This window comes from Cryptomeria japonica, chromosome 10, assembly GCF_030272615.1.
Source record: "Cryptomeria japonica chromosome 10, Sugi_1.0, whole genome shotgun sequence".
In the NCBI taxonomy this organism is placed as follows: domain Eukaryota; kingdom Viridiplantae; phylum Streptophyta; class Pinopsida; order Cupressales; family Cupressaceae; genus Cryptomeria; species Cryptomeria japonica.
In genome coordinates, this window is record NC_081414.1 from 804761254 (window position 1) to 804777405 (window position 16152).

At 32.8% G+C, this 16152-nt stretch overlaps 2 long non-coding RNA genes across 8 annotated transcripts; one reads left to right on the forward strand and one right to left on the reverse strand.

The window, feature by feature from the left end:
• Nucleotides 1-5288: 5288 nt before the first annotated feature.
• LOC131079911 (uncharacterized) lies at nucleotides 5289-14663 on the forward strand. The gene is made up of 3 exons (XR_009114085.2): nucleotides 5289-5423; nucleotides 5597-5662; nucleotides 14556-14663. It is a non-coding gene; the product is annotated as an uncharacterized LOC131079911 (long non-coding RNA).
• On the reverse strand, nucleotides 5880-13773 carry LOC131079910 (uncharacterized). Of its 7 annotated transcripts, none has more exons than XR_009114082.2 (6): nucleotides 12793-13500; nucleotides 12579-12670; nucleotides 9952-10098; nucleotides 9704-9780; nucleotides 6904-7504; nucleotides 5880-6520 (listed from the first exon to the last, which is right to left on the reverse strand). It is a non-coding gene; the product is annotated as an uncharacterized LOC131079910 (long non-coding RNA). The 7 variants fall into 7 exon arrangements; XR_009114079.2 differs by lacking the exon at nucleotides 5880-6520 and adding an exon at nucleotides 13521-13773 and having other exon boundaries at nucleotides 6554-7504; nucleotides 12793-13409; XR_009114081.2 differs by lacking the exon at nucleotides 5880-6520 and adding an exon at nucleotides 13521-13763 and having other exon boundaries at nucleotides 6554-7504; nucleotides 12793-13191.
• Nucleotides 14664-16152: the final 1489 nt, after the last annotated feature.

Here is a 16152-nt window from a genome sequence, read left to right on the forward strand (position 1 = left end):
AAGAACTCTCTGGTGAAGCGTAAGCTTCATGGCTGGGTGGAAAAAACACCTTGACCATGGTTTCATCTTGATTGTGAAAGAGTATTGAATTTGGACTATGGATACTTGAGTGATGCACACATTATTGTATTATTTAGTTACTTGGCGACAGACTACCTAAGTCAATTATTGTACCATATTTAATCTTATGCTTACGATTCTTGATTTGGATATTATGTCATGTGACAATGATGACATGTATTGAGATGTTGTTAGGCATTGCAAGGTTGGGTATTCTTTGAGTAGGAAGAATCCCGAGGAAGCGTAAGGCTTCATGGTAGGGTGGAAAAGCACCTCAACCATGTTCTTGTCTTGGTACCATTGTTGAATATTTTTATGAACTTGTATTTCATAATTGTTTGGATGAGATTGCATGACATGAGAGATAAGATAAATTATTGTGTTTATATATATGTGCTTGTACATGGATCTAGGACAAATTTCATGAAAAATGTAAATTTATCATTTATATGCATACAAATATCATTTGATTTTGTCAATTGTGTAAAATTTATTATGGAAATAATTGGGAAAAAGTGAGACCCTTGATGATGTGCATAATCATGAGTTGATATATATATCTTATGAGGTTATCCTTGAATGAATTGTGTTCATGTCTTGAACTCTATATATTAATGTTATAAGTTGTATTTGAATTTCTACATGAATATGATATCAGTATTAAGGATTTTGTGCTATAAGAATGATGTGAGGAGTGAGGCATGATGCCCAGGTCACATAAATCAGCAAGATGGGTATATTAACCTTACAAGTGATTGTATTCTAATTGTATTATTGTGATGAAGTGGGCATGAGGGCCTAGGTCACATGAATAGTTATGTGGATCCACTAACTTGGCAGGTGATATGCGACTATGCATGGAAGATCTCTTACATATCTATGTACCATGTGTGAAAGGGTACATATGAATTATTCATCTATTAATTTTGATATATTATCAAGTTATGATCTAGCTTAAAGCTATTCCTAATGAGAATCTATAATTCTTAAATGGTTATATTGTGTCCTGAAAGATTGAACATTAAAATGATATTTTCATTGGGTATTAATATCTTTGAATGAGCTGAATTTAGTGTGAGTATGTAGAAGGACAAGTTAGAAATGTTGGTGAGAAATACCTAACAACTTGGCCAACTCATCAAACTACCAAGGTATGGTAAGCACACGTATGTGTGCATTAATGTAAATATGAAGGTATGGAAAACATGCAACAATTGTTTTGCTTTCTTAAGCATCGAGATAAGTATTTGCTTGAACAAGGAAAAATGTTTTGAGGAATTTTGATTTTGATTATGGTGCTAACTTGAACTAATATTTTGGTGTTGTTCTTATCAGTGTGATAGATGGGATGACACATCAAAAGGAAGAGAACATTGTTGGAGAGAGGTAGCCTAGCTTTGTGAACTAAATGGCAGTAATGGAATTCACACACACTCACTTAGGTTTTGTCTAAGGAAATGAATACTTGATGAATGTGTGTGTTTGCATTATCTTGGGTATTTGTAAAAATGAAAGATAGTGTGTACATTTAATTGATAAGAATACTAACTACGTCTAATATGAATTTAGTTAACTTGTTTTGAATGTAATGATAATGCATCGGGATGATCACATCCCTTATTTTTTATATTTATTATTTATTAATGAAATTAATTGTTTAATTATTTAATCATGACATATGATTTCTTATTGCATGATTTTAATATTTTAATTAATATGTATTTTTAATTGCAGAACAAAATTTCATTATTATATTTAATGTTTTATTTTTCATATATATATATATATATATATATATATATATATATATATATATATATATAGACACACACACACACATCATATTCAATAAATAACAATAAAACAAAACAAAAATAATCTTTTTAAGATAAAAAGAAACTTAAAACAAAAGTTTCTATAGAATATTTAAAAGGAAAAGTAAATTTAAAAGAGAGAGAGAAAACAAGCTTCTTTTAAAATACTTTTTGAAACTTAAAATATAAAATTCATATTATAATTGCTTTTATGTGAACTGTACAAATCTTTTAAAATATATTAAATATTTTATTAAAAGGCATTTATAAATTAAATAGAAATGTTATTTAAAAAAAAAAAACATACATAAAATAAAAACTCTATCTAAATATATTATTAGAAATCTTTTATTAATATAATGAATACTTTTTCTAATATATTATAAAAAAAGAAAGAAAGAGATAGAGTCATACATAGTCTCGAAGGAGAAATCAGTAATTAGAGCTTAATTTTGTTGGTAAAAAGTATAAGCTATAATGAGAAAAATATATTTTTCTTTTTCTTTGTGAAGACAAATACAATATATTTGCAGGCACAAAATAAATTGATTGCAAAAGGAAACTGGAATTATTGTAGTCAAGGTATATTTAGTGCTTTAACCCTCTTAAAATGATAGATGTTTATATTGTTACTCTCTAGAATTTGCATTTTTGTATCATTTCCACTATTATTTTAAATATGATTGTAAGTGAGTAAATAGTCATTATTAAGCACATGATCTTTTCTTAATTGACCATTCTATGTCTTCATGTTTGATATCCTTATATGCTTTTTATGAGACTCTTATATGCTTTCTTATAGATACTCATGAATACTCTTGTAAACTTATGTATGTAGAGATGTGTGGTAGTATCACCTATTATTCTAGTCTTGTATATTTCTTGAAAAGTTGAGTAAATTGAATTATGGTTCTAATAATTTTAAAATTAATGGAGGTTTAATTGAAAATGAGATCCTTGATAAGTTATCAAGTGCATGGATTGATGATATTATGCGCATATATGTTCATGTAAGCTATGCATGCTTAGTATGCATTCTATGTAACCATGTTGTTGTTAAAATAGATTAAAAATAGATAAGTCATATTATACTATTCCATTACTCTTACCGGATTTGCATTGTTAGTCTACCTTGTGCCAGGTCGGGTATCTTTCGTATCATGAAAGATTCTGGGGAAGTGTAACTACTTCGTGGTAGGGCAGATACACGCTCCAACAATGTTCTCGCCCTTAAGGTGTTCAAAGGAGATAGATGTCAGAGTTCCTGTCTTGGTGATCTTCATGATTCGTTTCCCATGTATTCTTAAAATTGACCTTGTGGTCTATTGCAAAGGAACATGCTCCCTTATGTTCAACCTTGTTATAGGTTGTGTATTAAAACTTTATGTTGAAATGTAATTTTAAGTCTCCATTCTTATATATCTAGACATGTGGAATATTAAATGCTTTATGTTATGATTTTTTTTATGAATTATGGAAATTATTTTATTTTGAAATTATGGAGGTAATTACAAATACCTTCATAAAAAAATCCCCGTGCTATCTTTTGTAGATAATTTGGAACAATAACTTAAATGAATTTCTATACAAATTGGATCGATAGTTCGAGGTTTTACGGAGTAGGAAAAATAAGAACCCAAATGTAGGTAGGAGGAGAAAAACAAAATTCAAATCTTTCAAAGACAAAGAAAAATATAACAAGGCATTAAATTGTATTTATTAAACAAAAAATTAAAGTGTGTATTGTATTGTAATTTATGTAAGAGAGAATTTAAATAATTTGCATAATGCACTCATAAGGAGAGCTCAAGTACCCGTTCACAATGGTTCAATTGTTGAGTGTAATGAAGGAAGGTGGAAGAGGAAATTAGAGGGTGGGGATGATAGTTGCAGTATTTCAAAATCCTCTCACTTTGTGGTAGGGATGATTTGGTGAAGTCAAACATGAAATAATATGATGCATAAAGGCATATGAGAGAGATGAGGATGTTACTAACATGAAATAATGAGCCCTCCTAAGCCATGCAACATGCTCAAACGTTTCACCTCTATCTATGCTATCATCTTCGCAAAGCCACGAATGCTACACTACACTTTTTTATGTCTTCCCCTAGGCTTCACATCTTCACCTTGCTTCACAACTTTGTTCCAAGTTGATATCTTACAAATTTATAGATGGGGTAAGTTTTAATTTCTATGTTTTATTAGAGATGTAGAAGTACCCTATGTGGAACCTCTTCCAAGTTACGAGGACCTCTTTGTCTAGTTGAAATTTCAACTCCTTTTGGAAGATAGGAATCTTGGTTAGAACGACAACATTCTAGGCACATGACCATCCTCTTGGAGAGGATAGTTGTTGGTCTAATAATCTAGAAACTCCTAGAATATGGTGGGAAGTGTGACATTCATTACTTGCCCTTAGAGAAAAGTAGGCTAGATGGAGGATAGAACACCTCACTAAAGGATCCATACCTATTTGATTGAGGGAACCATAAATTTATTGGCTAAATGTCTTGAAAATAAATGTTAAATAATCTTATTTATCTCCTTTCCAAAAGAAATCAAAAGCCTATTCAATTTAATAATAATAAAGCTATGAGTAGAGACTTCTTTTTTAAAGATGAAATACTAAAAATTAGGATACTTCCTATTGCTAAATAATAAAATATAACAAGTATATATAAAGATGAAAAAACAAAAATAGTATGCAAGGAAGAGGTGTGGAGAGGGTAGAGGAAGTGGGTGCCTTGTAGGAATTAGATTGTTGGCTATAACTTAAGCAAGAGCATGCACATGAATTTTAAAATATTTTGAAAGTCACTATTGTCATTGTTATTCACTTCTCATCAAAATTACCAGGTAAGAAAGAAATGAACATAAACTTTATTGAATCTAAAAAATAATTTCATTCTTAAAAAAATATTGTGTTCTATTTGAATTTCTAGGAATCTTTGCCTTAGTTTCCTTATATTACATACTTATGAACAATGTTTGGTGATGGGTATTTATTTTTGGATGGAACAATGTCAATAATAGTTCTAAATTTTTTGATTAAGTTAAATGAAAAAAAAACTTTGAGTTTGTGTAATTGTAACATGTAAGTGCTAAAAGTTGTTTGTCAAACCATAGAGAATCATACTACCATTGGATATTGTTTCTAAGATTTAATATTTTATCCACTACTACTCTTACAAATGAATTCTTTTTTAATCAATTGTATAAAATATAAATTAATATAACAAATCCATTACACATCTAAAATACTAATTAATATTACATAAAAATCTTAATATAAAAAATTAAATTACACATAAATTAATAAAAATATTAAAAAAAATTAATATCAAGCGATTAATTTGTTATTTAAATATGTATTCAAATACTTAGCAATGGAGAATGTCTGAAACTAACCAACGATTTGAGAATGTTGGAAACCTACAACGGTATTGAGAGAATGTTCGAAACTAGCCTACAACGGTAAAGAAAATTCAAAATGGCATGGAGCGGGGAAAAGCATTTGAAGTGAACATCATAACCCTTGGCACATCGGTACAGATAACTTTCTTCCTTTTTAATTTTTCTCTTCTGTCATTTCTATGTTTTTCTTTTCTGTTTGTTTGGTTATTTCTTGGTTTTTTTTTTCTTGTAAGAGGTTGTTTGCATTGTGCGCACTGATCTGTCTGTCCAGGATTTTCATCTATTTTTTTTTTGGTTTATGGTAGAAGATGAAGAGGCAAAGCAGAAGATCAGGAAAAATAGCAATTGGATGAGGGCAAAATTCTTCTTCAGTAATTCTTTGTACCTCTTTATTTCTTTATTATTTATTTATTTATATTTTAACTATGTATGTGGTAGCAGATGAAGAGGTAGAGTAAAGGATTGTGTACCCTGCCCAGTAAAATGCACTGCATTGATCGAAACCCCGCGAAAGGATTGTGTACCCTGCCCAGTAAAATGCACTGCATTGATCGAAACCCTACGAAATTACTAATAGATCGCTCAAAATGGCATGAAAAATTGACCTCTCTAGGATTCAATCCTTTGCATTAATTTTAGGTTTCCTGGCATTCTTCTCCATTGAATATATGAGGCTAGGGTACAAGAGCAGTCTCTGATCATTCTTTGGATAGACGTAGTAGCCGGTAAATGAAATCGTAATCACTTTCTACTTTCCACTATTGAAAACTACTGTAAAATTGCTTTAAAACCATGGATGAAAACTACCATGTAGGTCAGGGTTTCTTGATGCATTCTTTCATGCTCAATTACCAGGGAGAAAATCCTGGTATCCAATTTTTCCTTTGCAGCCTCATTCTGTATCCATATTTTCTGTTTTTCTGACATAGTCAATCACTACCATGTAGGTCAGGGTTTCTTGATGCATTCTTTCATGCTCAATTACCAGGGAGAAAATCCTGGTATCCAATTTTTCCTTTGCAGCCTCATTCTGTATCCATATTCTTGTTTTTCTGATATAGTCAATCACAACTTTCTTTGAGGGCCATGTTGAGGGTATAACTGGATGGCTGTGGCACTGCGATGGATCCAGGACGTTGGGATCAATTCCTCTTGAAAATATTGTATCCAATTCTGATTCTTCCTGGTTTTCTATCATTTTTATCTTTGTGAAGGCACAAACATGACCACTGCACGCAATGACACAACATTTACACACCATATATCAGAAGAAAATATAATGCAAACTCCCCAGTCCGAAGAGTTTCATGTTACTTTCTTGACTTTTTAAGAAATTATCATTCATGTACAAGAAATCCTTCAAAAATTTGGGTTCTCCGATATCCTTGGAGAACACTCAGAACAGAGGTTATTGGATGAGCTAATCTTATATGCTAGTTTGATCTGATCGATTATATCCACGGTGCTGATAGCTAAACCCAAAGCAGGTAATTGAGTTGTGCACAAGTTAACTGATCTGAAAGCAGCCTATTTACAAAATAAAAACATTCAAAAAAACTATAAAGAAATTCTGATCTAGCAAAATGGTTTTTAAGTGGTTTTGGTTGATTACTAGAAGAAGATATATGGATGTCGCAGATCAATTGGCTTGGAGTTTCAATCCAAGATGCCTGCAAACAAATTATCAGTGTCCCTCCAGCACTGCACCAAAGCATGACTGACAGGCAGGAATATTTGACAGGTGTAATCTGAGCTGTCTCCCCAACATCTAGGAACCTGGCAGCAGGCTTTGGTTGCAATTTTTTTTTATATCATCCACATTATATTTCGTGGAGAATTCTACCAAAACCCTCTCCCCAGGTCTGTCAAAATGTAAATAGTATATATACATCAGAATTCATGATCATGTATAGATGTAGATAAATCTTATTATAGAAGAGGATACACGATGAATTTTTTTGTGGAAGAAGCTGTTAACTGATTTGGATCTGATGTTTATTGAGATTCAAACCTCGGGCGAATGAGATATACATTTGTACTCTTCTAAGAAGCTTGTCAATCTCCACATCATAACACCAAGATTTACAGAGTCCTCATCTGGTGCATATCCGAACAAGACAGTGCCTTCTGCATACCATGCTTGATGAAGTGCTCAGTTTCTCCCTTCTTGTCATGGTACGCTGAATAAAGGGTTTCAGGATTCCTCCACATATCTGGCCAACATAAAACCTTTATCGTCAGAAAATATATTTTCTATTCATACTCATTTTGGCAATGGAAACATAGCAGGGGATTTAGAGAATGAAAAACATGTCATGGCACTCATACCATAAAATTGAATAATTAGGACCTACACTTTAGACACCGGGGATGGATGAAAATGTGACAGTAGTCGCACTAACTCCACTAATAGTTAAGAAAAACCAGCAAAAAAACCAAAGAGCCATTATAAGATATTACCACTTAATTATTCATATATTGTCAGTGCAGAGCCAAGAAAGACTATCATCACTCGAGCACAAGCATTGAAGTGAATGTTAACTAACAGAACTTTCATACCTTGTTGATATGGGTATGTTTAAGAAGGTAGAAATTTGATAATAGCATATAATAACAAGGGCTGCAGGGCAGCGAAGTTCCTACTAGAGACTGAAAGAACAGTTTTGAATTTGTGCATCTGTCGACTAACTGAATCGAAAGAATCATTGAGAAACAATATGTCAATACAATATTGATACAAGATTGAGAAACAATTCAGTGGTAGAACACCCTAACAACAAAAGGAAAGGTCTTAGGTCTGACTCATAACTAATCAACCAAAAGTTAACAGAATGTTGGATGCAAGACTAGGATGACATAGAGTGTGATTTAAAATGGAGTGTTAAGGGATTACCTACGACCCACACTAGGGAAAGATGCACCATGGTTTCTAAACTCTAGTTGTTCCATACTTTATAACAAAATAAAACTAGATATGTGGATTAATTAAATTTATTAGAACTAGGTTAGGCATAAAAATACCACAAATGTACTGCTTTTACGTTTAACGTTCTCTAAATATAAAATTCTATATGAACTGAATACAACTGTAGCATGATAGAGCCAATATTCTTGCTTCCAAATAAAATGAAGGGAGAATGGTTAATTGAGGTGGCTTCTCTTAGCATCATTGGGCAATCAGGAATCTTAAGCATAACATTGTGTTAAAAAACACAATGTAAGTAACATTAGTAATTTCATGCAAACGTTATCACATACTAAAGAAGGAAATAAAGACATCAAATATGCATCAATTTTTATAAAAACATTTAATAATTTTCATGCAGTAAATCAATTTTTATAAAAACATTTAATAATTTTCATGGAGTAAGAGTTTATCTTTTTCATAAAAATTTAAAAAATTACATAATTGGGAGCTTGAGCCATGCAATGAATTGCATCAACTAATGTTTGCATTATTGTAATAGGATACAGTTGGAAGATTGGAAATTGTTGACTTTGTTTCAACAGTTGATAATCCCAATTTTTTTTTTTAAATATACATTTTCTTAGCTTGAAATGCATGTTTCTAGCATTTTCTTTAGACTAGAATGTTCCTTATAGCGGGGTTGAGACACAAAATCCTCCAGTGGCATCCACTGAACAGGCAATGTGAGGAATAAATTATAAATAAGATCGAGGATCTGATAACAGAAATCAGTATATGTAATTAGCAAAATGTAGTGACTCACCTGAGCTTTGTCAATTTCTAACTCTTGCACAACAATTTCAAAAGAAATTGGCAGCAGTACATAAAGAAAGAATAGATTTGACTTCTCAAATGGTGCATGGTGGCTATGTCTAATGTTTAAACCAATGTAAAATCCCAAAAAGGAAAGAATATTTATTGTATTCGAAGTGCGATAAATAAGATGAAGGATTCCATTGCTTGGTATCTCTATCTGAAAAAAGAGATTCCTCACCCAAATCCTACCAGCTCGATGAACTGTGTATCAACCCTATATCTCCAAGGGGAAACAAACGTTAAACACCACTTAAAAGATTTGACACCACTGCTATTAAGTAATACAAGCTTAGCTTCCAGAGATCATAAATATCATTTGATTGCACCGGTTTTTAAAATCAACCATTAGCTTTAGTCTAATATCATTTACTACTGTTTCTTCCTTGATTTCTCTGATTGCTCCAGTGAAAATATCTTCACCCTGTTGAGCAAAATGGAACAGTGCAGATAGAAGATTCATGTCATAGCAGCTCCAAATTTATCATCATTTTAAACACTGATGTTGAGCAAAATGGAACAGTGCAGATAGAAGATTCATGTCATAGCAGCTCCAAATTTATCATCATTTCAAACAGTGATTTTAAATGAATATCCAAGCATTTGTCTACCCAAGACAAACATGACATACCTGATGAATCACTCCTGTTGGAATCTTCCATACACCGTGCCTCTAAATGGTCCATTATTTTCCAGCACCACTAGCACCTGATTACATGATAGATTTAGTGGTCCAATTACTAAAATGTACTAGCATTAAAAATATAATAGCCACTTTGATTTACCAAAAAAGTGACTGCAGCACACCCTTATCTTCCTATCAAAATAACTGTAGTATTTATCTTTCCATTTTACATTACGTTGCACTGACATACATACCTGATTTTGATCATTAAGCACAAAACATCCAACTCCCACTTGATGAGAAGCATTAGGTGGGAGTGTACAAGAGGTTTGAGGGATCCAATAAGTAAGCATTACATATGTTGGATCTGCACGATGATACCAAAAGCCCTCCTATTGAGCCTATAAGCAAACACATTAACACTTGAAAATATTATCATATGTAATCAAATCTGTAAATGGGTCATTTTCAAACATGATATGTTTTAACAAATCAAGGTAAACTTTTGCTAATTAAAATAGGACAATTATTTACCACATTGACTTGTAAATGAGGTAAAAATTTGATATTTGACCATTTCAACGTTAAACCATTGCATATTTAAGTAGAGAAAAAAATGATAAAGTTGAATATATTGTGTGCAGGGAATAAATAATATTCATAGAGAAATCGGTAACTAGAATTTCACATTATCAGTGATTCTTTCTCCAAACTTTGACCAAGGCAGCAGGAAATTATAACATAATTCATGAAAGGGGGTTACTAATTTGCAACAGTGACTAAAAATACAACCACCAGTCTTAGCCTCCATCATATTCCTTTAGCATTTTTGGTGAAAGATTCATATTCTTTTTTTTTTTTTTAAGCATATTGTGATTCATTCCATCGGGGCTGGCAATAAATTTTGCCAATTTTTTTGAAAATACTGAACATTGGATCCTAACAAGTATCTAGATACCAGGCCAACACATTTCAAAGTTAAAATAATCGACGTGTCATAGTGCTCACATCTTAGAAAGAAAACAATTTCGAGTTAAGAAGTGCACAATTATTTTGGCATTCCAATATACAAATTAAATAATTCTTTTCTCAAGGAAGCATGAGAATGTGCATGCATATAATTGTACGCTCAAAGAACTTCTTAGGAAACTAGTAAAAGAATCAATAGATGGATTGAAGAAACATTGGTCATCAAAGATTTGAGACCTTCATTTAGAAGGAACATGAAGGTTGCACCACCATCGTGTGAAGATGTATACAATGGAGCAATGTACATTGATAGAAAAAGTGAAATGTTCTTATGCCTTTATGCTCTTGAGGAAGTGAAGAGGATGAATGCTTGAATACAATGACAGTGAACCCAAAAAAACGATTCAAGATTTATGAAGACACATGCTATGAATGACGATCTCCAAAGGGCAACCACCAAAGGAACCAGGGACTCATGGTGTATGGATTACAAGATAGGTCACGCCGAGGCTAATTATCCAAAAATTTGAAAAGATAGTTTGGGAGATTTTCTAAGCAGTAGGCCACTAATTAAGGATTGCTTGTAGAATTCAGACAATAAAAGTACATGTACTTTTTACCTAGGGAGAGTAGTCGATTCCATCAATTAAATCTTCAATGCAACGAAATGATAAAGATGCATCTCTAGAAAGCTATTGTAAACTAGGTAAAAGCTGATCATACCTACATATCCCAATTTTTGTTAACAAAGTGCATCTGTCTGTATTAGATGTCAAAATGGAAACAAGTTACAAATCTAGAGAAAGCAGCTAATTCAAAGGCGTAAGTGAGTCCAGGGATTATAATAATTATATATGTAAATTGTTGGATTTCATTCCCATTTCCTATTACAATCGTCAGACTTTGTGGTGCCTGCGGTAGCAGGAGTGGATAAGAGCTACCTAGAGAGCCTGATCTTATGCACTTGGTCTGCCTGGATGAGCTTGCATCATCAACATAAGAGTAACAACTCGCTCCAAGCTTCAATACCAGGTTCCCATCAACATCACCCTCTTTTGATGAATCTTTGCTAGGAAATAAAGACAAAAATCACACCCTGCCATGATCATGATAAAATACCCACAACCCTGACGAAACACCCACTTCCAAAACTCTCGATAAATAGAAAAGTTGCACCAATACAAGGAAAATGCATGGCATGGGCATTTGAAAAGCCCTAATAAAAACAAACCAAGTCCAGAATCGTTGGTACCACCTGGCACCTTGTAGTTGCAAAAATTCTTGGAGGTCAAGTGATGAGAAGTTCACTGGACCCATCAATTGAATAAGACTCTGAAAATACTGGAAAAGATCCTATATGAAGGTAAGAAAATAGCTGGTGCATTTCCTATTCTCCCTGGGAAACATTTTATGAACGCCTTCTAATAGAAAGCTTGGAGCATAACTAATTTTAAGCTACTATGTAATGTGAATTGCGGTGAAGGTAAAACTGTTGACATAAATTATCAACATCTCATGATCTGTCTTTTTTGTGAACAATAATACAGACTTTGCTCAAGCTCTTAAATCTTCCAATGGAACCATTTTAGTCAATGTTGATATGATTGGAATTTCTGGGCAAATTGAGAACGAACTTAAACCAAGATCCCTTCCTATTAATCTTCAAATCATGATTTCTTACATGAAGCTCTTACCTCATTTTTGTATCTTTACTGCTAGTTATTTTCATATGACACATTCCATATGTGCTGAGGATAAGGATGAGATTTGTATTATATCCAATAATGATAAAATACAACAAAAATGATAAAATGTTTTTGTTTTAAATTTTATGAGCTGACATTCACATGCATTTAGAATGATTATTGCAAAATCATAATAGATATTCATTCAATTATTTGCAATAAAACACCTTTTAGAATGATTGAAGTACCAAGGTAGCAACACCATGGCCAGCTAATGCACCTCCAATAACCCCTAGTGGGGAAGATGCAGCTGCAAGAGCTGTGATTGGGGTTACATACAAAGATAGTTAGATCCATCTGAAAGAAATAATATTTATCAATATGAAAAAGTGAAATTACATTCAAGATCAAATTACAAATAACAAGGCTTGATGAACTCACCAATTGTAGGAAAAAAGGATTTATCAGCTCATTCTGCAACAAACACTAGCAAAAGTGGCGATGACTGTATTTGTTGGGCAAAGCTTGCAGGAAACAAAATGATCATTTCCAAATGTATTGCTTCGATCTTGAGCTCCCTCACATGTATACAAACTGGGAAAGCAGTGATAATAGAGTCAAAACATGTGAGCTGCACTGCAAATGCCACTTAGCCACCATGCTGATAGTAGAGTCAAGACATGTGAACTACACTGAAAATGCCACTTGGCCACCAAGATTTATTTCGTGTAGCCTCCTCCAGGTATGCTAAACCCCATAAATGAAAGCTCCAGCATGCCTGTTTGTTTTGTCAGCCCTTGGATAGTCGTGCGTTCTCTCGCATGGTGAAATGTGAAGCCTCTACATCTTCCAGTCATAAACTTACAAAATTAATTTTTAATAGTCCATAATTAAAATTTGATCGGTTTCTCTTATGAAAGATTATAGTATAATACACCACAAAGAAATGATTCTATTGGCTGTTAAAACCTGGTTTAATCGTTGTTTACCATAGCACCCTCCGGTATAGTTCCATGCGTAGCAGGAACTAATAATAAGTAATGAATCCATTGCTTCTACTTTTTGAATCAAGAAACAATAATATTGATAAAGCTATATCAAAGGGTAAAATTAGAAATCTTCTTCAGATTTACATAAAATCAATGAATATGGTATTACTAGAGTCTTACCCATGGAGACAAGTAGTTGGCAAGTGAATCCCATAGCTTTGAGAACATCCTTGCATTTTTTTACAACATCTTCTCTTTTCAAATTGCCAACACTGCTTCCAAGCCATAAAGGCAGAGTTGCTGTTCAGGATAACAACTTTTCACCTGGTGCAAACCCTTGATAAAATCTGCATGTACAAACTCTATGGCACTAGGTTCCAGTCCTGCCACAAGCTCTGCCAGGCTTCTTCTATCCTTATTCAGCACACTTTCCGAAATATCAATTCCAACATACCGACATCTGAATTGACCACAAAACCACCAAAAAAAAATCAAACCCACAAATGCTGCAACAATTTGTATTAATTAATCGACCCAAAAAGTTAAAGAAAGATAATATTTATGTTTTCCAGAAGAGCAGAGACATGTTCTTTACTTGGAGATGTCAAATTTTCAATATAATTTAATAATTTTTAGAAAATATCATGATATAGAATTTTGAAAACAAGAATAGTAGTAAAGTTTAACATTAACTTTAAAATTGAACAAAAATAGAAATCAAAATTGCTTATACTGCTTGTATCATAGCTAGTCTAAATGGTTTAGTGAAAGTAAGATAATATAGGAGTTGAAAATAATTTTCAGAAAATATCATGACATAGAACTTTGAAAACAAGAATTGTGATAAAGTTTAACAAAAAATAGAAATTAAAATTGTTTATACTGTTAGTACCATAGCTAGTCTATGGTTTATTCATCCTTAGTATTATTATCTTTGTTGCTTTTGACGTGGCATACTCGCTATACTATTATGATGTGATGTATTCTGTATGACATTATGATGATAATTGTGGGCATTACATGTTAGATCTGGGATGTAATTCATTGTTTTGATAAAAATAGTATAAATTTGTAGATAATAAGTTATAGATTTGACCACTTCAAACAATATTTTTCTCTTATTCTTTAAGTTTTTACACCATGTTTTATTTTTCTTGATAATAAATGTTTTGATTTGTTTAATTTCTTATAGATTGACTCATGTTTATGTTTCAGCCATTCATGGCACTCACATTGGATTCATGGGTTGGGTCCATTTCTCTTGCTGGTATTAGCACTTCGCATAGGCCATTAACAACAGAGGATTACTGAGCTGCATCATCAACTTAGGTTTTTCCTTTTTCCTTTTTCCCTTTTTTTTCTTATTTAAAAACTTAGGGTGCGAAATTTTGTCTTTTTGGATATATTTTTGTATATTTTTGAATTTTATTTTAAGTATTTTTTTGTCAAAATTTGGAATGTTATGATTGACAAAGGATTTTCCATTAATTACAACAAAGTTGCAATCGTCGAAGTTGACGTGTTAGGTGAGGTTGACGCGAATGATTAAATATGAAACTCGGTATGCACATGTGCTTAATGTTTTAGATTGTTTTCACGACCACTTTGTGTGACCACCATGCTTTGTTCTTTGTGTTTTTTGTGTATACCCTTCTATGATAAATTTTTAAGAGTAATTTTATAAATTTGGAATTTTTAATATTGGTACACATTTCATTACTTTGTTTTGATGCTTTGAATATAAGTGAACTACAATAAAAATTGAGATTGATAGATTAAATCATTTATATGATAATTTATTACATTATAATATTCTTTTCTTTGTCTCTATAAAATATGTCTTACATGTTGATGATATAACGTTGGTAGAAATTCTACAGGCTACTCAACAAGATCAAATGTGTGAATGGCCTATTGGCCTTACATTGATGAATCTATCAACTTTTATTATTCCTTTAATATCTTTATTAAGTCACATATGCATTATCAGGTTTAATGATTAAACATACATTATCGAGTTTGACTTATCGGATTTGTTTCAAAGGGGCCGACTTTTGGTTAAAGTCGGCCACCCCTCATTTGAAGGCATGCAATGCTTCATGAAGGTCATGGCTCCTTGATGAGAGTTGACTCCTGGATATCTCCTTTCGTTGGATATATATGGATGTGGTCTTCCTTCTATGGAATAGAGATGAGACAACAAGTTCTATCATAATCAGACAAATCAATTTCATGTACAAGCAGATCAATGGATGGTGAAAAATATATGTAGCGTGCTCAGTGGTGACGATAAGAGCTTATCATCTATGGTTGGGAAGGCAACAAATTTGATGTTTGCCTGTGGTTAATGAGAACAACCTTAAAATCAACATGGTATCAGAGCAGGTTCCTTCTATAGAAGCCTAACCACTTGAAGGTAGATCCTGTGCTCTCAAGCGAAATTCAATCATAAACAATTGCAAATTTAAGATCTCTTCCAGATCGAAAGGTGACTACAGAGGATAATGCAATGATTACACTCGCTGACGTCCACCCTTCTCAATGGCATCGGTCAGGCGTCTAAACAAATAAGGTGACAATCAGGGGATTGAGTCTCCCCAGGCCTCGAGAACAAGTATGATGGCCCAAAATCCTTTGCGTTTGAAGTTCCGTGGGGAAATGTAGACAACAACCTATGCAAAAATTTGCCTGCTACATAGTCACAAGATTTCGCCCAAGATTTCAAAGCTCGACATTGTCAGTGTTGAAATATGCCAACTTATGACTCAAACTCGGGTTGCTGTGGTTGGAGAGGTTTGTGTGCTGGATACAA